This window comes from Leptosomus discolor, unplaced genomic scaffold (assembly GCF_034619465.1).
Source record: "Leptosomus discolor isolate bLepDis1 unplaced genomic scaffold, bLepDis1.hap2 HAP2_SCAFFOLD_54, whole genome shotgun sequence".
Classification (NCBI taxonomy): domain Eukaryota; kingdom Metazoa; phylum Chordata; class Aves; order Leptosomiformes; family Leptosomidae; genus Leptosomus; species Leptosomus discolor.
This window is the reverse complement of record NW_028237817.1, coordinates 194,974-222,161: the sequence shown is the minus strand read 5'-3', so window position 1 is coordinate 222,161 and position 27,188 is coordinate 194,974. Positions and strand designations below refer to the sequence as shown.

Below are 27,188 nucleotides of genomic sequence, written 5' to 3'. Positions count from 1 at the left end.
ATCGCCGCAGCGGGGACCGAAGGCGGAAGCAACCGGCGGGACGCTCGCAGCCCCGGGACCGTTGTCCCGCAGGCGCCGGCACGGCGGGAGACGCGGCCCGGACGCGCCCGCCCTCCCCCGGGCAGCGGAGGGGCCGCCCCGGCCCCGACCCCCGACCCCCCCCGCCCCGGGCCGCCCTCCCCGCGCCGCGCCGGCGCCTGCGCTCTTGCGCCGCTCGCACTTGCGGTGAGAGCCCGGGGGAAGAGGCGCTGCCGGGGCCGCCTCGCCGTCCGGCGGCGGGGCCGGCGCTGCGGCTGCCGCGACACCAGCCCCGGCCCGGGCCGAGGGAGCTGCAGCCCCGCGGCCGGGAGGCCTCTCCCGGCGGGAGCGCCGCTGCGGGGCCCCGGAGGGGAGCGAGGTAACGCGGCGTCCGCCCGCGGGGCCTCCGGTCCCGCTCTCTGCGTCCCTGCCGCCGGGCCCGCTCCCCTTCCCTGGCCGCCCCGTGCCTTCGGAGAGCCGCCTGCCGGGGACGGCCGCGGCGGGGTGGAGGTGAGAGGGTTTCATCTCGGCGCTGCCGGGGGGGGAGGCAGGGAGGGAGGGAGGGAGGGAAGTGCTTGACGGCCCTTGCCGTAACTGCAGACCGTGGGGGCTGGGAGCTGAACTGGGAAGCCGCAGCTTTCGGGACTTGTCACCTTGGCCGTGACGCCGTACTCGAGGTCACCTCGCCGGGAAGCGAGGGAGGGCAGAGCTGAATCGTTGGACTCGGAGATGCGGTTGTGTTTAACTGAAGCAAAATGACAATCAATGCCCCTGGTTGTGCTTTCTTACAGCACACAGTGGGTTTTCCTTAGGAGAACCCTCGCTGTTGAAAGCTGCGAGAACGGAGCCGATAGTTTTGCATTCAGGTGGCCTCTTAAGTGGCAAATAAATATGTTCCATGGGAAGATAATGTTCTAGCTTTTGGCTTTGTAGGTGAGGTAAAAATTTCAGCTGTTGAGCTGCAGCAGGCACAGTTCTCTGTAGCTTCAGTAATGCCAGTGTCAGTAACCCTTGCTGCTTGTCGGTGTGGGTTTTGAGGGGAGATGGTATTTTACTTGGTATGAAGGACTCGACACTGTTTTACTGTCTGCAGTCCCAATTTGATGCTCTGTTGACCATTCGCAGTGTGTTCAGAAGCGTTCTTAGCCTCACCTTCCTTCAGAGAAGTCCTCTCTGATGTCTCTGGTGTACCTACTGTTCTACAGTTTCCCAAACCTCAACCCAAATCAAAAGGCAGTACCTAGGAATCGTTCCCTTTTGGGTGGAGTTTCTAAGCAGTTTTGTGTAGATGCCTCCAGCAAAGAAGATAAAAATAGTCATTTCAGTTTCTAGGTGCTTTGCCTGAAGTTTCTGCAAAGCTTTAAGCTCGCTCACGTAAATCAGTGAGGCTTTAGAATTATCTCTTGTTTTATTTTGTTTTGTGGTTTTGTTTGGATTTTTTTAAACACAACTTTTCCTGTGTCCCTTGAAACAACTCTCCTGGTAGAGGTGGAGGGAGAAGGACTGGCAAGAGTCATGGCTCAGGGGTGACGTAGCCAGGCACGCTGCTGGATGCAAACTCTAACGGACTGAGGCCCGTGGACTGCAATTAGACAGCCCAAACTGCTACAGCCCCCAAAGGTGTTCCTGGTGCTTCTGAGTGTGGCTGTGCTCGAGGCAGGAGTGTTCGGCCTTCCTGTGAACCGCCAGTTGAGCCCTGTGTTTGAGGGTGCTGTAACAGTGGGTAGTATGATGACTTGGGGAACTTTTCTGCCCAGTTAGAATCCCACAACTTTGCAAAGGCAGTAACTTTTGTAATTACGTCTTTTTTTACGAGGTGCTTGGTGGACGAGGAGAAGCTGAGCCTGGAGAGCTGTGGCTGAGCAACCCCGAGGCGATGCTTACGGACTGGTCCCACGTGTGGGATTGGAGAGACGGGAGCAGGTCAGTTAACAAACACCTTCATCTCGGGGGGACATGAAACAAGCTTTTTTGGCAATGAAGGGGTATAGAAATGGCTAGCTTCATCTAGCTAGAGACAGGCTGATTCCAAGTGTGAAAGTCTCCTCGAAAACAAAGAACCCTGAAGTAGTGGAGAACTTGCTGTGCTTCAGAAGGTTTGTTTAAAATTTAGGCACTCACGAATAAGAACCTCTAAATACCTGTAGCCTGTGCACGTAAATACAACGTAGGCAGAGAAGTTTCTTGGAAAAGCTTTAGACCTCTACCGTGCTTTACCAGTTCAGCAGTGTCAGCAACTGGGGATTTTAAAAGCTCTGATTCTCAGATCAGAGTTCACGGTACAGGTTTCTGGGTGTGCGCTGTGTGTTTTATTCTGGCAGAAGAACAGGCCTGTATGCTGTGACCCCTGCGGTACCTTGTGGGTGTAGCTATCAGTACACCTTCAAGGTGAAGAGTGTGTGTATGTCCAGAGAACCCAGTTATTTCCAGGCCCACCCAGTTTCCTGGAGGATGGTGAGGACTGTGCAAGGACTGAGCTGTGAACGGAAGGAGTTTGCCATCAGCTGAAGTAAAGGTCTGCGGGGTTGTTTTGTGATTAGGAAAGATAATTGGCTGCTGGTCTTCCAGTTCCTCGAGCCCCTTGCTTCTGTCAGGAAAAAGGGCAGCTGTCTGGTACAAGACCAGTTGTGCTGGTGGGTTGCTGGGGAGGTGTTCAAACCAGGGCTCGCTTGCCAAGGGCAACGTCAGGTGGTGAAGAGGGAGACCCCCGGGTCCGAGTTGCCGGGGCCAGGAGCAGCAGTCGGTCTCTGCCCAGACTTCTGGAATGCCGTGGGGACAGGTTTGCTCGTGCCAGGCTGGGGTCTGTTAGATACAGCCTACGCTCAGCCACGGGGAGTGGAATTTCGGGGTGGGATTACTGTGCAGCACAGGGAGGCACAAATTCCTGTGTTTTCATCTCCCCCTTTAGCGTAAGACTTAAGTTTTTATACGGTGCTGACTCAGCAGCCTATTTCAGCAGCTTAGAATTAGGAAAGGTTGTTTCACAATTAAAGCCACTGAATTTCGTGCTGCTAGTCAGAAGCTGGAGATGTGAAGTAATTCGAATTCAGATGTTTCATGTGGCTGTAAATGATTCCTGGGTTGTCACCTGGGGGGTCAGTCTGTGGGCACGGGGGTGGAGGCGGCACAGCAGGAGGTGTGTTCCTGCGGGGCGGGTGGCGAAAGGGTGAGCGTGCGAGGGGAGACCTCTGGGCGTAGTCACAAGGGAGACTTGTGCAGGACTTGCAAAGTGGGGGTTTTATGGTGGTCCTACGCTAGCGTGGTACAAACTGCTTACAACGGCGGGCACTGGTGCTGCGCTGCAGAAGGGAACGTCCTAACCCCTGGCCCGTGTTGCCCCCGAGACTTCCTCATGTCACATCCCGCTTCTTCGTTGCCCCTTCTCCATGGGCTCAGGGTTACAGTCTTCCCGTGTCTCAAGTGTGTTTCTGACCGTCAGAACAAATTTCTAACGGGTTTAATATTTAGGAAAATGAATGTAATACTTATTGTAGTTTACTCATGCATTAATTACCGAGTTGGAAAAAAAGCCGTGTTCTTTGAGATGTGAGCCATGTTCAGCGTCCTTGTTGTGATCCATTTTATACTCACGTTGTGTAATGCCGACCTTGGGGATGAAGGTATTTCTGCGTGTTTTATTGCCTTACATCTTGAAAGTGAGGTGTTGATATGTACGTTAGATGTTAGGCAAGACAAAAACATAATAAAAAAGCACAGTAATGGTATCTTTCCTCTCACCCAGTTATTATGGTAGAGCAAGTTTTTTTTGTTGGGGCTTTTGTTGTTGGTGGGTTGGGTTTTTTTGTATTTAGAATGGTCTGTCTGTTCCTGTTTAGACACAGAGGCATGTGAGATGTTAAAGCTGTTGTGACCTGATGCATCTACAGCTCCAAATTAAGTGGATGAGTGGGTTAATTGATACAATATTGAAACAGAGGAACCTATTTTATTGTAGTTCTGATTTTGCATACATACGAGATATGATGTAATAATATTTATGCAATGCATGAGTAACTATTCATTATTAAAAACTGTAGAGCCTGAGGTTGTCTGGCAGGTATCAGGCTTTCTGTGTGTAAGGTTAACTCCTTCAGGCTCATTTTCTTTTAAGAAAATGTTTAGGCTCTGCCATATCACGAATGCGGCATCACGAAGTAAACAGTGAAGTAGTTTAGTTGTCCAGCTGTTAGAAACACAGTAGGAAATCCCTGGCTTCTCAAGCTGTAAACTGTGATATGAGTTTGCATAATACAGGCGTTTCTAATTTGTCTTGGTTAGAGAAGACACTTCACTATAGTCTGCAAAGGAAGTGTGATTTGGCCATTTTCTATCTGTTTCCATGTGAAACTTTTTAATGGCTTTTTTTGCTTTCTGTACCTTTAGTGATGATTGCTAATAAGCTTCAAGAACTTCTTATTACATCTGTGGTTTGTTTTTTTTTTTTTTTTAAAAAAAAAAGGAGATAAATGTAATTCTGTCTCTTTTCAGAGGTGTTGGACCCACGCAGTCATTGTCAGAAGTCCTGTAGGTGACTTCAGAGAGGCACCTATCCAATTATTTGCTTGAGAGTTGAAATACAGAACGAAATCAAGTGTAATCGCTTGTGTCCATGCTGACATTTTCTTTGAGGAGAAAGAAATAGCAGAAACAACTTCTAACCTGCTGTAGAAGAGAGCGGAGTGTCCTTCCTGTTTGGCTCGCAGGCAGCACGATGCTTGTCTTCCCTGGAGTTGGTAGGGATCAGAACGCCCCTTTCTCACGGGGTCTGACGTGCGTGTCTTGCCTGCAGGAAGGCGCTCAGCTGCCGGGCTGCCTGCCTGCCAGCCACCCACCCTGCCTGTACAGGCTGCTGCTCCTCTGGCGTGGGGAGCTCTGCACCAGCCTCCGTCTGTGTCAGGCTGGGTGTCCAGGCTGGGCAGCTGCTGGGGAGTCAGGGTCAGCCCAGGCTCCTCGTTCCACCTGCGCAGTGAAGGGGCGGATGGGCACGTGGAAGCGGCTGATGCGGATGTTCAGAAGCTGAACGTCCAGCAGCGCTGCAGCTCGTGGCTAGTGCCAGCTGTGGGCGCTGGCTCTGAAGCTGCCTACCTAGTCTTTCTGCCTCTTCTTCTGGAGGGGTTGTGCTCAGCGAGGTGTATGAACAAGGCCTGCCAGTGTTCTTCTCTCTGAGGGCTTTTGTGTGCTCCTGTGCTCAGCCATCGGTTTGTAAAGGTTTGCTGGTACAATCTAGGAAGTTAAAGTGGTTTGTGCTGTGGTGGTTGGGGGAAGTGAAACCCTGACTTTTAATTGAAAATGGTGGAAGGATCAGCTCCTCGAATGGACTGTGCTGGCACTAAGGTTTGACAGCTTCTGTGGGTCTTCTGAAGGAGAAATCTTGTTGCATTTGGCAAGACTATGGGCGTCATCTCTTGATGTCCTGCATCTTTACGTAGTAAGAGCTTGAAAGGCAAGGCATCAAACTTTTGTTTGAACCCAAAAATCCGCCTACGATTTTCTGTTGTTCTGTAAAATACAGAGAGTAAAATTTTGACTACAGTAGCAAAGTGAAGTGAAGCACCACTAGAATTCATGTTTGAGTGCATCTTAGCTGATTGAGCCGTTTTATTCCATTTTAGCCCTTCGGTGCTTGGAGCAGACTGGCTTGTCTGTTGACACAGTGACTTGGACAAAAGTGTAATTTCAGAAATGCTGTAACGCTGCCGTGGTGGTAATACAATGAAAGCAGAGTTAAATTCATGCTTTGAGGTGTAAGGTTGTCGGTATTATTTGATGCGGTAGTCTTTGTATCTCTAAAGGAGTCTCACAATGTTGCTGCTTATATATAGAAACAATAGCTTGTAATTCACTAGGCAATGCTGAACTATGAAACAAAATTTCGTTACCTTCTAAGGCAGTATTTCCTTTCAACACACAAAAAAAACCCTTTGAGAAATTGCAAGGCCTGTTTATTAGAGAAAAATCATAATGAAAATGGGGTTTTCTGTTTACATACGGCCTTTTGTTTAGTTGGTGATTCTTGAATTGTTCTTGTTGCTAACTTGTGGTGTATGGAGGTATCAAAGTTTTGATTTATTTCCTACCAGCTCTTGGCCATTTCAAGCTCTTGAGTCTTTCCTCAAGATTTCCGTGACTGCTTCAAAATGAGTATGTGACTGTTCAGTTGGGCGTTTCTGTCAGGTGCTTATTCAGCTGCAGGAAGACAGAACCAAGTTGTAAATCCAGCCGTAAAGAAATCAGGGGGAGACTAGATGTCATGTTAGGGGAGACATTAACAAACGAGCCGACGTTGCTAAATTATTGCTTTGCTTAACAAGCCTGAGTGCAAAGCAGCTGAGGACACTGAGAGTAAACAGCATACAAGATACCTGTTGGGGTGTGATGAGTGTTGTAAAACAGATAGGTGAAGTGTTTTTAAAAATCAGAATTCTGATTTGAGGCTGCTACGTGACAAATTTTACAGAAATAGGTACACGTTTTAAAATTGCATTTGAAGGGTGTTAGCCTGAGAAATGTGTGTTCAGTTGACAGGAGGGCCTTTGGAGAAGGCAGATTAGGAATTTACCTAAGACAAAGCAACGTGTAATTTGAGGAATATTATAACTGCTGTCCTCCACTGCCACCTTATGTATTTGTCTCTTTTTGAAGGGTTTTGTGTTTTACATTATGAAATCACTGATCCAAGAATGAATCTTACTTCAGGGCAGCACAAACACTCAGCCAAAGAGGAGGATGTTCTGAAGTCACTCTTGCGTGCTTTTGATGGCGAGTTTTTCTGAGGCTAGGTGTGATTCAGAGTAGGGGTTTGCAGTCAGCAAAATCTGAATGCATTTCAGGTAGGTGTCTAAGTTTGGTGGCTTCTCCTTGGTTTTCTGAGAGGGGAAAAAAGCAGAGGCAAGTGCTCCAGCTCTAATCCGGCTCCCTTCTAGCAGCAGTAGCTCTGGTCTGGCTCAGTGAGGGGGCCTGCTTCTCTTCTTTCCTCTGTTCTTCCCTTCCCTCCCCTGGCTGGGCTGTGTATCTGATGCCATCCAAGTGTCTGTCTCTCCTCCACTGCTGCTCACTTGAGAAGGAACGAGCTCATGGCAGGAACTCGCTGCTTTCTACACTCAGCGCGGGATTAACTTTTCATTTCCCGCAGTGCTCCTGCCCCGTAGCCTCCTTGGTTCACTGTCCCAGTGCTCACGGCCCAGCATCGTTCCAGTTGCCGTCACTTCCCGTGTTCCGTTTTTCAGAAGTGGGCACTTCTTGTCCACAGCCTTCCAGTCCCTTCTGCGGTTTCATAGGGAGGGGCTGAGGCTGCAAAGCGGATACAGGCATTGTGGTGCGGCTTATGCCTCTGCCTTCCTTTCTCACACCCTCTCCCAAACTACCCCAGCGTCCAGCTCCGGACAGGGGGTTATTCTGCGGGCTGCAGCGTGGCCTCGCAGATTGTCGGCATCGTACAGTGTAGCTCCGCTTCCAGCACACCATTTCTGCGCCTCGCACGGGCAGGCTTCTCGTGCTTCTGAAGAGCTCTTTGGAAAATAGTCTCCTGTCCTTTTGTTTCTCTTTTTTCTCCAGAGGTTTATAGCTTCTGTGAGCTGTGAATAGGGCTGGAGTAGGACTGAGGAATTGGAGACCGTGTAGTTATTCTGAGATTGTTTTCAGTGTTGGAATTTTGTCAGTGATGAGATGGGAGGTCATTAGCCTCTACCTTCCCTGGTTCTTAAAAGGATGTGTTGTCTGGTGTGTCGTGGGGGTGTTTTTTGGAGAACCTTCTCCTTTTTTGAGGCGTTTGTTCCATACTTTGTATAGATTGCCTGCTGAGTTGTTTGAGCAATGAGAGGCTGCCTGAATAGACTGCGAGATTCAGCTCTGCTGGCATGAAACTCGTTCAGTAGCAAATTTAGTACCCATCTGTGGTACCGTATATACAGCTTGCTTTAGTTCTGTTTCTTGAATAAACCTTAAAATACTGTGAGAAAATCGATGTTCTAGAATGCAGATATTGCTTTCATAACCGTTCTTCGGTTTGCCACTGTGGGTCACCTCTTGATCAAGTCACTGAATATAGTTGTGCTTTTGTAATTCAACCAAAAAAACACATGTATAACTGACACTGCATGCTTAGAACTCCATCAGCTGCAGACTTCAAAGCGTTTCACAAAGTAGCTGCGTCTATACTGGGTCTAACATATAACTTGGGACTGATGTTTATGATCAGTGCCCCTGGAAGCAGGCTAACAGCTTATCTCTCTCAGCTACAACTTCCAGTTCTGTCACATACTTCTTAAGGGTGCTCTTTGGCTGCTTGTTGAAACATCTTCTTTTTCAGGGTGTAAAGTGAACCTCCTCAAAATAACATGCTGGCCTGAAAACAGTTGTCTGTCTTATGTTGTCTCTCTCTGTACAGCCTGTTTGTGTGTCTGGGTGAACACAGTCGCATCCAAATGGTGTGGAAAGGTTGCCAAGTAGCTGTCTTGAAGTTGATGACCCTGCAGCTGTAAAAGTTACTGGCAGGTTTTGGCGCTGTTAGTGAAAACTGATTTAGATTTGAAAAGCAGAAGAAAAGAAAGAGATTAACTCCAGAGCCCATGTCAGCTTGGGTTTGTTCCTCAGTGACAGGTTCTTTTCCTGAAACTTGCAGAGAAAGTAGGAGCAGACCCTGCTTATTTCCATCCCAGTTGTGCCTCTGTGCTGTTTGCTGCCTAAACCAGTGTGTGCTACAGCAAGGCTGTATGTCCTGTTTCAGGTGCAATATCAGTACGCAGTACCCAGTGGGAATGTTGAAAGGGCTGTGGGATGTTGCAGCTAATCCATAATGCTTGGCATTGCTCCTCAGGGGAGGTTTGCAATACAAGTTTTCTGAGTTGTGTATGATGAGATGTACAATGAGTCTTTCCTTTTGTGTTTGAAACTGCCGAGGTGGGTTTCTGTGTAGCACAGTTCTGGTTAAGCAGTGGGAACTGGAAACTGATTCGGGCCTCACTTCTGCGGGTCCTGCCTTCAGATCAGTAATGAACACGTTTTTATTGCTGCCACCCCTATTATATTTGTCATCCAGTGGAGGAGGTTGTTTTCTGGAGTTCTCGATACAGCAGCTTTTGTATTTCCTTTTAAAAAGCTGTATGTTTAACCTAGCTAAAATGTTACAAAAGACTTTCATCACAGGTGAATCTTCCTTCATGTTCTTGTGTGGTTTTATCCATCGACCGTTAAGCAAACGGTTTTGTGGCATTCACATTTGTAAGCAGTGAAACCTGGTGTGCTGTCTGTGGGAAACTGAGAGAGATTACAGGCAGTTTCTTACATTGAGGTAAAATGAAGCTGGTTTTATAAATACTTGGTATCAAATATTTGGATTTTTGAGCTGTTTGAATTAGCTTTGTAGTACTGAGGCTTAATCATCTTTACTGTTAGGTGTAAACAGCAGCAGGAAAACTAACCCAGTTCTGCTGCGAGTATTATCTGTTCCTCTGTTTCCTACCACAGAAGTGGGTTTTTTACCCTCAGATTAATGTTCAGGTTGGAAGGGACCTCTAGAGATCATTTAGTTGGTCCAGGCGCCCTGCTCCCATCAGGGTCACCTAGACCAGCTCCAGGGATGGAAACACCACAACCTGTCTGGGTAAGTTCCAGTGTTTGACCACCCTCATAGAAAAACAAAACAAACAGCAAGGAGCGGGGGGGAAGAAAGAAACCAAACCCACCCAAAACTTCCTTTTTAAGTTTCTTGTGTTTCCAGTTGTGCCTGTTGCCTCTTGTCCGTTCACTGGGCACCACTTGGGTGAGTCAGACCCACTCTTTTTTACTGCTTCCCATCAGGTTTTTATACGCATCGATAAGATTCTTTCCCGCCGCCCCCAGTCCTTCTTGAGGCTACAAAATCCTGGCTCACACAGCCTTCCCTTGTATGCCCGATGCTCCAAGCCCTTCATCGGGCTCCAGTATGTCCGTGTTTGCCTTGTACTGGGGAGCCTAGACCTGGGCCCAGCACTCCAGATGTGTCTCACCAGTGCTGAGCAGAGGGAAAGGGTCACGTCCCTCGACCTGCTGGTGCTCTTCCTAATGCAGCCCGGGACACTGTTGGCCGCCTTTGTGGCCGAGGCGCGTTGCTGGCTGCTTCACCCAGGACCCCGGGTCCTGTTCTGCAGAGCTGCTTTCCAGACAGTCTGCCTCCAGCCCGCAGTGAGGGACGGGGTTATTCCTCCCCGCGTGAGGACTTTGCATTTCCCCTTGTAGGGCTTCAGGAGATTCCTCTCTGCCCGTTTCTCCGGCCTGCCGAGGTCCTGCTGAATGTCAGCACAACCCTCTGGTGTGTAAGGCACTCCTCCAAATGTTATCATCTGCAGACCTGCTGAGGGTACACCTGTTCGCTGTCCAGGCCATTAATGAAGGTGTTCAGCAATATTGGCCTCAGTGTTGACCTCTGGAGCACCACTAGTGACTGGCCTCTGTGTTGCATTACCACAAGGCTGCTTCTCCTCACTTCAGTTTCATTTCTCTCTCCGCTGCATAACAGCCAAATCTGGTTTAGAGCTCTCCAGTGTGTGTTTTGTTGTTACCTCTTCCTTTTTTTAACATGCCGTCCTCTGGGGTGAACGTGTACGTGATGCATTTCATTTCTGATTACAGCAAGGCTTGTTTTGTAGCTTTTAGAAAACGTCTATGCAGATATCTTGGGTATGACTAAAGTAAAAGTGATAAATCCTGGGTCTGTATTTTCTGATTTTTGATGGTATGTATTACCTGAACAGAAAACACAGGAATGATCTAAAATAACTGAATATAAGTCGTCATTTGACTAAGAAGGTGTTCTGTACCAGAAATACAGTTTTAAATTGTCCCATGTTTTCTTTACTTCAGAAGAGTGGCATATGTTGTGCATAAAGTAATTTAACTTGCCATGGTAATTCAGGTCATTCTTTATTATGTTCTTTTTTAGTGGATGGTTCTTAAGGAATTTGTGCATTCACATGTATGTTTGTGAACCTGCAATGCCCATGCAGAGATGGATTTAGTACCTTTACAGTCTAGATTTCTGGTTTGAGTCTGATGCCTGAAACACCCCCAAAACCCACCAACAAAACCGCCCACCATAGGATAGGTGGGAAGAACAGACTAAAGCTCTGCTAAGCATTTAGAGGTTGTGCCAGCATGTCAGGTTTTGGTGAGCTTGTGTTCTTATGCCAGCAGTTGGAAACCTAATCAAGGAAATACATAGTCGTTTTTAACCACGGCTATATTAAAGATGAAAGACTTAAGAACAGAAATGAGTTGTTTTAGACAGTGTAATGGTGGATAGTCCTCACTCCAAAAGAATTCTGTTCTCTATAAAAGGAGGAGTTAAAAGGTGTAGGAAGAGTGATATGTTACGAAAACAGATGGCATGGCAATATTGTTAGTCGTCATTTTGAAGTGGGATTTTGTAGGAGGGATTGCCCGAGTGGACAAACAGGAGGAGGGGAGGATGTGTTGAAAGGAAGGCTGGGAGCGGAAAGGGAGATGCAGAGCATGTGAGGTGAGGTGGGGGGGAGGGTGGGGGTGGCTGGAGGAAGAGAGTGCTGAGAGCCAGGGCTGCAGAAAATGCTGACGTGGGAGTTGCAACAACAGGGACCAGTGATCCAAGGTGCTCCCTTTTGGTTTCGCTTGCTTTGGTTCACGGGGCTGACTCATCCCCTGGAATTTCTTATCTCCAGACTTGTGGCTGGAAGTAGGTGAAGTGTTAGGTGAGGTTGATTGCTCTGTGCAGTGGGAGAGAAGGAGAACAAAGTCCCCCTGGCTGAGAAGTGTCCAAGAGGTGTTGAACATAGTGGAGAACTACAGTGTTCTCGTGAGCACTGTGCAGTTTGTGAGCACGTTTTGTGTTGCCTGCTTTCGTGAAAATTTGGGCGGTTATTTTTAGGTTAGGGGACGTGAAAATGTAAATAAAATGGATTCCAAATATCTAGTGTTCATCTTGCCCGTCTATCAGCAGAAATAAACTAAAACCAGCCAGACTTCAAGCCTGACTGCAGGGTGATGCGTGCACAAGAAAATACTTTTGCTGGCGGAGAAAGCTTGGTGGAGCTGCCTAATCTAGGTGCCTATGTGGCAGATTTAAAAAACAGAACAAAACACAAACACAGTGAGAAACAGGTCACTTCTTCAACTGATCATCTCTTCTTTAGGCTCAGGGGGCTTTCTGTAGCCTGTTTGTTTGTCATGTTCTTCAGTTGCTTCCATAAATACCTTACTTGTTTTGTGGGAGCTTGAGTTGTTGAAAGAAAACCTTAGCAACATCTGATTCTTTCCAAGATAGTCTTCGGCTTTTTCAGAATGTCATTCTCTTGTGGAAACCACTAGCAATGCGATATTTTAATTTTATTAATAATCTGGTTTCTGTCAATAGTCATCTGTCTCGTAGTAAACCATTTAATTTCACTGGATGTTTGAATTCTGTAGTTTTTAAAGGTTGAGCGGTTCCATTTTTTTACTTGTAGTACCCTCATGACCAGGGACTTGGTATTTTGATAGCAGAACATTGACGGCGAGAGGCCGAAGCTTATACATTTGACAATAAAGTTGTGGAGATAAAATGGTGATGGAAAAGTAACAGTAGATCAGAGTGGCGTTGGCCAAAGACCCTTTAGTAAGAAGTTGGTTTAGGAGAAACCTTGGCGACTAAGATTGCAGCGTAATGCTTTGATTATCTGAAGATAGATAATTTGGTGTAGAAGGGTCAGGAGAAGCACAAGTAATGCTTCAAACTGAGTAGGGCAAAACTTTGGCCGTTTTTACAGCTGCTTTGCAGCAGCCATCAGTTGAAACTGGAAGCTTGGTCATGCAGTTGAATCTGCACCTGCCTCGAAGGTGGATGGCTGAGTTTTCAAATCCAGTAGCTTGCATTATTTTTCTTTTATGTTTCGTTAATAATCCTAGATGTTTCGTGGTGTGCAATAGTGAACAGGAGTTTCCTAGTGCGAGGGTTTGATGCAGCAGCCGTCACACGGCGTAAATGTTGCTTTCTGAAGCCGTCTGATTTCATTGGGCTTGTTTGGACAAAGGCACGGTGTGGCTATTTGTGAGTGCCTTTAGACTAGAAAGTCACTTAGAATTGTGGGGCAGGGGGAAGCAGAGGGGAAAGCCTGATGCGATTTATTTGCTGAGCTGAGGAGGGCTGGGGGGTGTTTTGGTTCGGGTTTTTTCTTCTGGAGGTCGACTCAGTCTGTTGTCCTCAAATGACTGAGTTCTTTGTTAGCCCTAATGGAGGTTTGAGCTGTTCTGGAGCTGAAAGTAGTTTACTGTTTCAGAGTATTTTGTGATCTGCCTGTGGATGCTGCGATGAGTAACTAAAGAAGGGCAGGGGATTTTCTACCAGTTGTGTGTCCTGAAATACTGCACGCACTGAAGCTCTGCAGAAGAATTCTGCTGTTTCAGCTCCTCAAACCAGGGTACTGCTAGCACTAGAGGTAGTGTATTCATGTGAGGATTATGTTCTGGAGTTGTCTGTGTTAACAGAGACCTTGATCCCTGGCTATTGACCAGTAGCAGCCACAATAACAGGATGAATGTGTCCAAAATGTCACATTTAAATATTTTTGTTAGCTTGCCGTTGTTGTAGGAAATGATGTATTAGATCTATCTTTTTGTTTTAAGACAGTTTCTTAATAGTTGAGACATGATTAAAATTTCAAGGGGCAATCCTTCCGTTGGGTGCAAGGAAGTTTGTCAGGAGATGATCTGCCTGGTGTGGCTCCATAACACCGAGAACGTGGTTTTTCAAAAGTATAGAATGATCACAATTCCTATAAAATCAGTGTATGTCTGGCTGCCTCCAGGAGTTCCACCCTTAATCCTTTTTTCCTAGAAATACGCTACAAATGTTTTTAGTTAGAAACAATAATTGGAGCCCTGCATTTTTCTAATGCATAATTGTCAAGGAGAGTTACTTATTTGTAGGAGAGAAGCAGCAGAACCCACGGTCTCATTTGTGAGTCGTGTATGGGCTTAAGTTTTTAGTTCTTCAGGATGGTAACTTTTAAGTGATTGCTGTTGTTCATGCAGTCATAACTTCAGGGTTTTGTCTCCCCCACAACTCCCCAGTTCATGTCCTGAACAGAGTTTTGTACCTCAAGACCTGAAAACCTCCTAATAGCAAGAGTCATCAAAAGGCTTGCCGTGTCAAACCACTGCCCTTTTAAGCAATATCTCTGTTGTTGGGTGCTTTTACTGGAGTTATTTGAAATTGGATTAAACTCTCGCCAGAGGATGATTCCTTCACGTTGGCCTTTCCAGACTGTGTTCAGATTGAAAGCTGAGAATTGTGTGCAGAACCTTTGCAAAGGCTCTTGATTTTTTTCTTGCTTTTCATTCTACTCCTGCAAAGAAATTGTTTTCAGTGTTTATCGCCCATACAGACTGCCTGACTGCATTTGTGTCCGAGTGCCACGTATGCAGTTAGCAAATGATTTTAAAAAATTTAAAATATTTGAGCAATTCTTAATTTGGTATTTTAGATGTGGAATATAGAGCGAGGGATTGGATGACCTGTACAGGGTCGTGAGGGATTTGAAGGGGGGTTCGTCCTCCTTTTCTTGCCTTTAGGTGCCTTAATCACAAGACCATCATTTAAGATAACAGTGTGCAGCAGTGCTTCTAAGAAACCCTCACCAGATCTGTGCCTTTGTGCTGTAACGCTGTGTGCAGATTTGTACAGCTAAACTGATGGGCAATAGACTGGAAACAGGCGCTGTAGGATTGCATTGAAAAGTCATCAAACCAAAGGTGTTATTAAAAGGTTGTATTTTGAGGGGAGCCAAAGATGTCTGTGTTCATCAATTTCAGCTTGATTTCATTAAAGTTTATGCTTTTTTCATCATGTGTTAAGAACAACTTTGAGTATTCTGTACTGGTAAATGATTTCCAAGACTCACAGCATAGCATTTTGGTTTTTGAAGACTAAAGTTTTGACTGTGCTGTGTCTTGTAATGGTTTTGAACCGTATTCAGATACAAGTCTGCATACGTGCTGGTGCACTTCCACTTTCTGCAAGAACTGTTGGAAGGAGAGTCCCTGACACAGCTTAGCTCACACAGTTCCTTTCTTTTTTTTTTTAAAAAAAAAAAAGCCAAACAAAGCCAAGCCAAACCCTGGACAGGGAAACTTGGCAGACAGTCATATTGGAAAATAATAAACAGGCCTCTGCCAGGAGTGTTTGAATTTGTTACGTTTGTCTGGTCGGGACTCGTAGCTGCTTAGAAATCTCTGAATAGCAACAGAGGAGGCAGAGGAACAATTTTTCTACAGGCACAGGGTTGAAATGATTCTTATTTGGAAGTCTGCCTTTGTCATCAAAGAGCTAGAAATATAGTGGGGTTTTCTCTTAAAGGTTGGTTTTTGTTTTCGTTTGGGTTTTTTTTTCTGAAAAATATTCTGAAATGAATATGAAGTTTGCTGGAGCATTCATTTTAGAACAGGACAGTGCAGAAACACCCCGGTGACACTGATGAATGAGTTTCTGACCAAAGCCACGACAAAATAAATAGCCTGACCTGTGGTTTTAGACCTCAAGGTCTTCTGGTGGTTTCCATGGCAATTCTTTTCTGCTTTTCCTAGAAATAAAGGAATTCTTTGTCTCTTAAAGGGCTAGAGCCCCAGGGATTTGAATGGCCAGCTTCTCTGTAGAGTTGCACAAGCCTTAGTCTTACTTTCCGTCAATAGGAGGTTTTCAGGTGGTTGTCCCAGCCCCAGCCATCGCTATTAATACTATGCTGTGGCGGTCACCTGTGTGAGAAGTTCCTCTTGGTTTGTGCTTTGCTCTCAATGCACTTTGTGTTTATTTTACTTTTGATATACTCAAGTTAATTGGCCAGGACTTGCAATAATCAGTCAAGTGTTGGCCTTAACTATGCAAAATACTTTTAAAGCACAGATTTTTATTCCTGGTTACAGTCTGTTTATTTCAGTTGTCCCAAGTGTTGGAATGACCACTGGAAGAGTAAGTGTTGACTGAAGAGCAGTCTGATGGTTAGGGTGTGAGAGTTCAGAGTTTGGTTTTTCCATCAATTTCTACTGAGGCTTTGGAAAATGCTTCTAATATCGATAAAAATGTCACATGAAGTAAAGTCCTAATTTATAATTTGGCACAGTGCTGCACTCGTAATCTGATCTAAATGATTTGAATCTACTTTATAGCATTTTCCCTTCTTGGTCTAATTACAAATGAAAAATAGATCCTTTTCTTCATCGTCCTGAACTTTGCTCTCAACACTTCCAGGTTCTTTTGTTCTGGATGCCTGAACAAGTTTGTGTGTGTCAATTCTTTCTTAAACTCATTGTTAGTAACCTCATCGTTATTGTTCAAAGGACTGAATGAAACCTTTCTCTCAAAAGGACCGGGAGCCAGGACAGCAAAATAATAAAATTGGCTAGAACAAAAGTGATGCCATTAGTACTGGAAATAAAATGCAAACACTTCCAAATCTGAAACACGAGAACGGGAATAGTTGTGTTCTGTGATACTGGTGTTCACAGAGAGTTTTCCAGTCTCAAACTAGAGCCTCTAGTTAAGTAGTACTCTGACTGCTTTACAAAACTGAGTGCGTCCTGACAACCTTTTTATTTTGAGTGAGAGACAGTTGCAACTTTATAGTTCAACAGCCCCAAAACATTTTACTAGTTAGTGATCTTTGTGGACTGTGAGTTCACTGCAGCGATAACTCTCCAACCGACCTCGGGGACAAAAAACTTGGAGGTATGATTTGTCAGTGTACTTCTGAACTTGTGCAACTTCTTGATCTGTCTCCTGACACTGGATGATTAGCATGAAGTTGTTGCACGGCTTCAGAAAGACAGCCTGTCTTTTCAGTTCTTGGAAATGTCAGTGATAGTTTCTGAGGAAGACTTAAGTGCTCTTTTGAGGTGTGTCTTCACTAAGCAATGAGCAGTAGGGCTGTTGCAAAGTGTATCACACCGTTGTCGTTAACACCCTGCGTGCTTTCGGATCTGGTCACGTCCAGTGACTTTAGGAAAAGTCATAGCTTGGCGTTCAAGTGCATTCCTTACTCAAGCTTGTCATGACGGGGCACGTAAGCTGACATAATGTGCCGGTAAAAGCTCTTAGAGCATCTCACTACAAAAAGTAGAATATACCACTAGAGGCACATGGCTGAACAAAACCAGTGTGGAAGGTGCAGAATCACTGAATGGTGTTTTACAAGGTTCACCTGGGTCTTCAGATTTGGCTGTTAATCTTTGGAGTTCTCCATAGGGTAACCAGCTGCAAGGGTATCTAAACACACAGGCATAAAGCAAAGTCTGTTTTGAAAGAGATCGAGACAATCACTTCTCTGACAATGAACAGGAAAATATATTCAGTAGCTTCTAGTCCTCTCTTTTTTTCTTTTAGGGCTAGCTTCTACTATGCCAGTAGCTGTAGCATGGGAAAACAATGGTTTGGGCAGATTACCATGTGTGTATTCTGCCATCAGCGGAAAAAAAAGACCTAATTAATGCTTATTTCTGTAAGCCCTTGGGTAAAAAGCAATAAAACCACTACAGAAAACCAACTAGTAGGGAACAAACTGGCTTCAAATGTTTACTTTGTAATAGCTTCATCAAAAGTTATATTCATATGCATAAAATGCATAAAACTACCTCTCATGGCTAATCTATAGTGTTATCCCCAAGTTTTACCTGTTACTGTGATAAGGAGACTTTGTCCTGTTCACTTACAAAGTGTAGAGTGTCCTGGGAGTTAAACGGATTGTATTTTGTTTAGTTTTATCCCCTCTCCATTGCACCTTCCTTTGGCAACTATTTAGTCCAAAAAGTCTCCAGTGTGCTTTATGGTTTTTGTTTTTTTCCAGATCTGTACTACCCCGGCTTTTGTACAGAAACCCTTAGTCCCCATGGACCTTTGAGTAACGCAGTGAGATGTCTGTGTTTTGTTTGGATGTTGTTATTTCAGGTGTCAGGTTGTACTGAGGAGCTTAAGGAAGTCCTGTGGGTATCTTAAATGTGGGAAGTCCTCTGTTCTTTATTAAAGCTCTGTTATTAAATATGGAGCCTTTAAACAGATAACAGATAAAAAGCGAGGACTTACTTTGATCCGACTAAATGATGATGATGGTGGTTATTATTTTTTTTCTCAGTGCATTGGAAATGCAAGTTCTCTTCCATTCTTTAAGCAGTCCTGTTGCTTTTGATGATCCATTCCACTCAAAGGCTTAATACAGTAAGATTTGAAATATTTGTAGTGAACTTGTGTAGCTATTTGATTCCTTTTTCTGAACATGGTGATCAGTAGCCATAAATTTTCACAACCTGAATCAATGAAGTTCTGTTGGTGGAACTTTGTGTGCAGATTTGTGTAATACATGCTGTTCCTTGCCATCTTCAATTTAAGCAGGATTTTGTGTAAAGCCAAACTTCTTAGAATAATAGCAGCAATCCTAGAGGACATGAAAGAAAGTATCTTGGGAACAGAGGTAGACCTGTGTTTTTGATTTTGTTTTCAAATGAGAACCAGTTCTGTAGTTGTAGTTGCCAGGAAACATTCAACACCAAAACCAAGTCAATCCAGTAACACACTGTCTGCTTGAGCTGTCAGAGAGCTTAAAACAATAGCTCTGAGGTATGAACTGACCCATTCTTAAAACTGTGCCAGTAGTGATCATAGAATGATGGAATCATTAGGCTGGAGTAGACCTCTAAGATCATCAAGTCCAACCGTTGACCTAACACCACCATGCGCACTAAACCATGTCTAGAAGCACTACATCAACACGTTTTTTGAACACCTCCAAGGCTGGTGACTCCACCACTTCCCTCGGCAGCCTGTCCCAATGCTGGATAACCCTTTCAGTAAAGAAATTTATCCTGATGTCCAATCTAAACCTCCCTGGCGCAACATAGAAGAATCATTTTGGTTGGAAAAGACCTTTAAGATCATCAGGTCCAACCGTTATCCTAACACTACCAAGCCCGCCACTAAACCAGGACCCTGAGCACCACGTGGGTACGTCTTTGAACACCTCCAGGGATGGTGACTCCACCACCTCCCTGGGCAGCCTGTTCCAATGTCTGAACACTCTTTCAGTAAAGAAAATTTTCCTCATGTCCAATCTAAACCTCCCCTGGCACAACTTGAGGACATTTCCTCTTGTCCTATGGCTTGTCACTTGGGACAAGAGACCGACCCCACCTCACTCCAGCCTCCTTTCAGGCAGTTGCAGAGAGCAGTAAGGTCTCCCCTCAGCCTCCTCTTCTCCAGACTAAACCACCCCAGCTCCCTCAGCTGCTCCCCATCAGACCTGCTCTCCAGAGCCCTCACCAGCTTCGCTGCCCTTCTCTGGACACGCTCCAGCACCTCCGTGTCTGTCTTGTCCTGAGGGGCCCAAAACCGCACCCAGCATTCGAGGGGCGGCCTCACCAGTGCCCAGTAGAGGAGCACGATCACCTCCCTCTCCTGCTGGCCACACCATGGCTGACACAGGCCAGGATGCTGTTGGCCGCCTTGCCCACCTGGGCACACTGCCGGCTCACGTTCAGCCGCCTGTCGACCAGCACCCCCAGGTCCCTCTCTGCCGGGCAGCTTCCCAGCCACTCCTCCCCAGCCTGTAGCGCTGCTGGGGGTTGTTGTGGCCGAAGTGCAGGACCTGGCACTTGACCTTGTTGCAACTCGTGGAACTGGCCTTGGCCCAGCGATCCAGCCTGTCCAGATCCCTCTGTAGAGCTTCCCTGCCCTCCAGCAGATCGACACTCCCACCCAACGTGGTGTCATCTGCAAGCTCCCTGCGGGAGCACTCGATCCCCTCATCCAGCTCATCCATCAAGATGTGACACCAGAGCGGTCCCAATGCTGAGCCCTGGGGGACACCCCTTGTGACCGGCCGCCAGCTGGATTGAACTCCCTTCACCACCACTCTCTGTGCTTGGCCATCCAGCCAGTTTTTAGCCCAGCTTGGAGTGATGATCGGAAATGTCCAAGTACTTTACTGTGTCACTGTTCATTGAGATAGAAGGTAGGACCATATCTATATACATCTTGCATTCTGAAAAATGTAGAGCCCAGACAGGCTGATAGAGTCAATAAAATGAGTAAAAGAACAGGTGTAGGTGGATATTAAACTAAACAGCTGCAAAGTCTTAGGTTTGGAATTGCTTTTTCTGAAGTAAGTATTGTAAAACTTTAGACTTACTGCTATAATTATTGTCAATTCAGGATGCTTCAGTTGCAGGGCGTAGACATGTTAATTGGTGATGTTTAATAGTATTTATTGCCTTGAAGAAAAACTACCTTCACTTACCTTTTCTTTTGCTTCTTTGTTGTTGGGCTTAAGGTTAACTGTGATTGGATGGCTTGAACACTTGTCAGAATACCTTTGTGTAGAAACTGGAGTCAAATAAAAAAATCCAAAGCCAACTGAAAGACTAGACGAGGTCATAGGCTTTGAGCAGGGAGGTTGGACTAGATGGTCTCCAGAAGCTCCTTCCAACCTCAACTGTTCTGTCAATCTGTTCTGTGACAGAAGAACTGCATTTAATAAACCTGCATTAAAAGAGGTTTATCCAACTAGTTTGTATTTCAGATTTTGTTCCTTGTTTTGTTGAAATTTTTTAACTCATTCTGTTGTCTTCAATGACAAGAAGGAATACCTGAGTCATTTCCATGTAGTAGAAATTAATGGAATCAAAACTAAACCCAAGTTTTCAGCTCTTCCTCAGTGTTGAATGAATATCATTGATCTGTTTGAGAAAACCTAAGTGAAGTTACTTGTTCTGCACCTGCTTGGGAGAGATGGTCTCTGTCACAAGCTGGATTTAGAAAAACTCTGTAATTCTAGGCTGCTTGCTTTTCCATTTCCATGGTTTGATTTTCTTTACGAAGGTTTGTGTTAGACATGGTTTCCTTAACATTTAAAAGCATTTAATTGGAATGATGTTAATGGCTTACAGCAAACATAAACCTCAGTGTAAGTTGTTACACGTTCAAATTGGATCATTAAGAGGTTTACTTTAAAAGGAAAGGGTTTGTTTGCAAGTTGCTGAAGTGGAAACAGTTTAGGTTTATGGCTGTCTCCTAATATGACCCTATCAAAAAGTTTTACTCGTTTTGTGGTGTTCAGTTGCTGAGGGTTTTTTGGTATCTGTTTTCCAAGAGGGAAATGGTGACAGTTAAGTGTTGGGATAAAGGACCGGGATTTTACCTGCGTGAAATTCAAGGATAAATTCAGTACAGCTGACAGAGCTGCACTCGGGTTGCTCCTGCTGATGGACTGCAGCTGCTGCCCTCAGGCATTACAGCCTGCTAAGAACTGTCTGAGTCTGAGGAGAGACATACTATTAAGTCAGTAAGTGATGAAATAATCTTCAGCCATAGAAGAAAGGGAAACAGGCACCGCTTAGTTGCATAGTTCAGGTTGAGTTACATTTTATTACGGGCATTTCACAGCTCACTTAGCATGCAGAGTATCCCTGCAGCAGGGTTACGTTTGTCAGGTCTGGTGATTGCAGTGAGCACCAAAGAATTCTAAACTAGGAATACTTCAACACAAGCGAAAATTAAAAAAAAATAAAAATAAAAATAAAAATCTGAGTTTGACAGTGCTCTTTTATTCCTGCAGGTGAAACTTTTTAGAATGCAGACGTTTCAACTGGAGTGCTCCTTGTTTGAACGCACACCCCCACGGGCTGTAACCAACATACATCTGGATAAAATGTACGTAGTTACAGATGTTATCGGGTTTAATATACAATGTGTCTTGTGTCCAATTTGAGGGGTTTTGAGCTCTGTGATACAAATTAATTCTTGCATGCTTTTGCACATGTGTTTTTGGTATTGTTATTGATGCATTTCTATGTTTGTATTCTTCTACTGTTTGTTTTATAGCAGCTTTATTGTTCTTTAGCCATGTGCCATGAAGTATAAGCATACTGGCTCTTTCTGGCTTGGTGAACAACAGTATTCGTTCTAGCTGTAATAAAATTAATGAAAGTAATTTATTGAGAGTAGGGGACACAGAAGAGCTGCTTGGTGATTTTTTTTTATTATTTTTTTTTTTATTTTTTAAATCCTGAGGGCAATGTACAGAATTCAAAGTAGAAGTTTTCTGATAACTCGGAGCATGTCTTTCACTTATGTGCTTTCACTTGTTTTGAGTTATGTGGCTGCTGAGTAAGAGCTGGAGTTTGATTTTTAGAAAAGTTTAATGACTTTTGGTTTTTCATCCCTTTAAAGAACATAAATATTTCACATGAGAAACTACGGGTTATAATATTTCTTTATAATTGACGGTGAAATTAGTTTGTATCGGTAACGTATAATGTTGATAGAATTCACCATTATAGCAAGGCAGAGAGCTGCAGAAAGTCAAACAGTGCAGCGGTCATCCATAGGTATGTAAATCACTTGACAGAGTTTGGGTATTCGAACAAAGGGGGATGTTGTTTGTGAGAACAAAGAATGTAAGCAGTGTCCCTGGGGTGGAAAACAGTGACTGTGAAGAGAATTTGGGGACGTTGCAGACAAGCAGCTCAATGAATATCAGAGTGATGCTGAAAGAGCTGATGTCATTTCTGGTTACATTAATAACAGGCGAATGCTGAGGAGGTTGAAGGTAGTGTTTGTGAAACAGATGGGATCAGCACTGTGTCCGACTCCTGCTCCAATGTATTTTAAATTATTTTGAAAAAATAGAGAAGGCTCAGAAGAGAGCCCAAAGATGCACTTTGCTCCTCTGGAGGATAATAAGATATATTTTTGTTAGGTTGTGTTAGGAGCTTGTGAAGAAGTGATGAGAAGTTGTAGTCTACTGAAGAAAACCGTGGAAAGAACAAACAACAGCTCAAACAAATATTTAAGCAAAGAAGAGTTTTGGAGAGGGGGTCTGAAGTGGTTTTGAACTGCCTGTTAAAGTGGTAGCCTCCTCCTACAGCCAGCCATGGATCTTTCTAGAATGACTGCTTTGGTCATGTGAGCTGCTGGACGACCAGGTTGACTTCCAGGCCTGTAACATCCTGGAGGGCAGGTAAATTGATCAGATCTTCCCCCATAACCTAAAAAAAAAGTACGTTAAATATCAACCGACGGCATCAACCTGATTCAGTTCTGTATCGGTGCGGGGTGATGTCTGGGTGGCAAGTACTGCTTCTAGCTCAGTCTCAGCAGCGTGGAGTGCTGACCCTACTTGTGAAGCAGAAAGATTTGAGTACCAGTTCCCTGTTAGGCTCCTTGTGTCACCTCAGAGCTTACTGACTTGTGCTGATCTGCGCTGTATACAAATAGCTGACCCTGTTATAGTCAAACTAAGAGTCAATCAATACAGGAATAACTTATTCATTTCCGATTGATTAAGGTAGGAAAGCAAAGCAGCGCTGGGCGGCCGAGGGAAGTCGCAGCTTCACCTACGGCTCACAAATTCAGGCGAGCTGAGGGGCCCCTTTCATCTTTGTGGCGGCTGATTCTCCAGGCTTATTGAAACCTCCAGCTTCTTCTGTCTACGTGACCCCTCCAGGCTTGTTCAAACTTGCAGTTAGCTGTACTCTTGCGATAACATAGGAACATAACAGTGAGGTTTAACGTTTCACAATGTCTTCCTCTACATACAAAGAGCTTGTTCTTCTCGCTCAACTGCCTTTGATCAACAAACTATCAGTAGTTACCCATTACAACCCCAAGTACTGTGGATTTAGGTAAAATCTGTGGGGAGGATTGTGCTTTCTGTCTCTTGGAGCTCTTAGGAGAGCTCACTGGCTTTGCAGCACCACTCTAATGGTGTTACCCTGGAATAAAGTGAGACAATCAATGCCGAGTATTTCTACAGAAGGACCTCTTCTCTGTTGTTGTTGCTGTTGTGTTGTTGTAGGTACAATCACACACACACAGAGAAAATTTTGAAATACCAATGGGATTCTGGTTTTGCGTGTTTTCTGCATTCTTAAATTCCTTGTGTGTGCCGCTGCTGTGTGTGTCCTGTATCCATGAACCGAGACTGATTTTCGGAAGTCATGTGTGTTAGGTTTTGTGTGTTGGAGGTGCTTCTGCTACCAAACCTTCTCTTGCTTCTCCTTGGGTTCAGCCATATGTAGATGTCGTTCAGGCTGCCTGCTATAAACATTACTCGTGGTTTCTCTGTCTGGGATACGAGGACATGAAGATGCTGCTGAGCAGCCCTCGTCCTGGTCAGCAGCTTTGCAATAAAATCCTTACTTTCAATAGCCACGCTTGTACTGTGGGCAAATTTTACTGGCCCAAGTGCCGATGCGTTCCTCCAGCATTCAGAAAAAGCTCTGTTTGGGTTTTTTCTTGAAAACGTGGGGAAAGCGATCTAGGAGAGTGCTAAGCCTAGTGTCTGTACTTAGCCAATCAACAGAAGCTCTCACTCTGAAGAACGTAGTTAGTGAACAGCTAGATAAATGTGTTGCACCCGAGAAGATTCAAGATGACTTTGTAAAATTAAAAACTGTCACAAAAATTTTTTTGTAGCTTTTTTCAGTCATGAAGATGATGGTGATGAGGGAGATAGGATTTTAAAAATCAAAACAACTGAAAAAGCTGCTTTTGTCAGGGCTCTTGCCAAAGATCCGTACAGAAACTAAGCAGCCATGAAATAAGAAGTGCTTTCCTGTGAGCCTGCTAAAAACTTGGTCCTGTTACTCTGTAATGGCTGAGAAAGAAAATTAAATGTTAGGAATTACAGAGCAAGGAAAATATAAGCCAATAAATGTAAATGTAAAAATCTGTAGTGTGCTCGCACCTCAAATAACTGCAGTTGTAGCCTCTTCATAACCTTTCCCTCATCAAAATGGATATAGGAGAACTGGTAAAGGTGACACGGGTAATCCAAATGTGTCTGGTAAGTTAGGATTCCAGAGCAGACAAAACTAGGTAAGGAAGGTAAAAGCCTGGGAAATCTTGAGGGATATAAAGGGAAATATGCATTGGCTGTTCCAATGCAAGCGCCAGAACTCATCAAATGAAGGCAGCAAATGGCAGCTACCGAATAGGAGCTGATTTTTCACCCACGGGTTGTTGAACTGCGGAGTTCCTTGCCACAAGTCGGTACAAATGCTTAAAGTGTGTGCTGCTTTAAGAGGAGTTAAAGTCTTTGAAGAAAAATCCATTGGGAACTATTAAATTTGTCAGAATCATGCCTGGCCCAGGAAGCTGCAAGTGCTTAGAAGCTGGGAGAGTTCTAGAGACATTATCAATGGCTGCTTACCCTGTTGTTGAAGCATCGGCTTTTGGGTACTCGATGGAACCCGATACGGGGGTAGTTGCATCTTTGGGCTTCCCCAGCAGAGCAACAGCATCTCTTCTGTTGGCATCCTGCGTGCCTGGCCAGGAGAACACGGTGTTTCAGAAGAGCTGTGTTCACACACTCCTTCCTTGAGGTTTGAACATCTGTGCACTCTTTTGATGCCTTCAGAATTTTTTCGTGCTTTTGATACCTGTGACCTGTTCAGAAAAGGTCTGACTTGTAGACATCTCCCAAGGACAGAAAACCCTAAGAACGGATTTGGATCTTCAGTTGAAAGTTGTTGTCAACTGGACTTTGGTGAATTTTTAAATGTTTAATATATGAAAACAGGAACACATGGCAGTTTAAATACGAATTGGCATCAAAGGTCACAAATTTCCTCCAGCACAAAGGTCTCCAATTTGTTCTTCAGGAATAATAACTGACTGCATGAACCTTGTTATTACCTTCCCCTGATGGCTCAAATGGAGATGATGCACTGATTGCAACAGTAGTGCCTCTGGTACAGTCTTCAGAGGTATTGAAGGCTGTTCGGAAAAAGTTGTGACCCCTCTGTCCTGGTTTGGGCTAAATCAGAACTAATTCTGTTTTAGTGCTTTTAACTTTTCAGTTAAGTCTCCTCTATCTAACAGCATTTTCTGAAACAGCAGCCTGTTTTTCCAGACAGTGACTGCTCCCAGCAGTGATAAGGCCTGGTGTTTATAGTTCGTACCAAGGAATGGGATGCAGAGAGGCCCTTGCTTATACTTGTTCTTATGGCGACCAAGGTCACTGCTAAATCTTGTACTGCGTGTTGGGGTGCCAGGAGTGAAAAGGGTCGCACCTACAGGGAGGAGCGAACTGGACAGGTGACCCAAACCTGACCAACAGAGTATTCCATCCCATAGGTGTCATATTCAGGATAAAGCTGAGAGATCACGAGGGTCTCGTGCTCTTCGTCTCTTCCTCTCTTCTTCGATGGCCGACATCTGAGGAGGACTGATCCGTGCATCCCTGAATCCAGTGCCTGAGTCCAGCTCCTGTATCCCGTCCCTGTCTGCTGCCGAGTCCAGCCTGGGACTGCCCCAGTGCCAGCCCTGCGGTGTGGTGGTGACGTATTATCATCAGGGTGGGGGGAGTTGGGTTCGGTGTTGGTTTTGTATATATTTGTACATATTGTATATATTTCATTTTTCCTTATTCTTATTATTATCTTTTCTTTTATTGTTATTGTTCCATTAAAGCTGTTTTAGTTTTCTTTTCCAAACTGTAAAGTCTCTCTCCCTTGTTCTCTCTCCTTTTCCCTTTTGGAAGGGGAGAGGGGTTAGTAGAGAGCATCTGTCATTCGTTAGTGGCCGGCCCAGCCTCAAACCGTGACACCCCTCACACTTCAAGACTTACCTTTTCTTTAGTAAGAGAAATGGTAAGTGTTGCAGTCAAAAGTTTCTTAGCCCTCCAGTGACCACCAAGGTTTCCTGCTCTGCTGTAGAAGTACGGCTGAGCAATCTCTTCCGTTTGGGACAGGTAACTGATGTGTCTCTGCTTTGGTTCTCAAAGGCTGAGTCGCAGCTCGTGCCTTGCAGGACAGCTGTGTCTGCACTGCAGTTGATGCGTTTAGTTCCATCAGCAAAGCTCTCCATAGTACCCGCCTTTGTGACAGAAGCCGTTGTTCAAGATGCTGGAATTGGGGTGCAGATGAAGAGTTCCTCAAAGAAGAAAGGTCACTTCTCTGGGAGCTGCACGGTTCTTAACGGCGATGTCCCTGTGTGTTTCACAGCTGGGCTTCCTTCCCTGCAGTTGTGAAGTCCCACACAACGTGGGTTCAGTTCTAGTGAAGGGAACCAGGGTTGTAGCCCTTAACATCTTGGGACATAAGATTGGAGTGGTCGTGCAGGACGTAGGTGTGATCTCCACAGCCCTGGTATTCATAGGACCGGTGTTCTTGTGACAGGAGGTAGATGCACACCCAGAAGT

At 45.1% G+C, this 27,188-nt stretch overlaps 1 long non-coding RNA gene across 1 annotated transcript; it reads left to right on the top strand.

Moving 5' to 3' along the window:
• Positions 1-1,827: 1,827 nt before the first annotated feature.
• LOC147412722 (uncharacterized) lies at positions 1,828-26,295 on the top strand. The gene is made up of 3 exons (XR_015184161.1): positions 1,828-1,941; positions 21,600-21,694; positions 26,123-26,295. It is a non-coding gene; the product is annotated as an uncharacterized LOC147412722 (long non-coding RNA).
• The last annotated feature ends 893 nt before the right edge of the window (positions 26,296-27,188 follow it).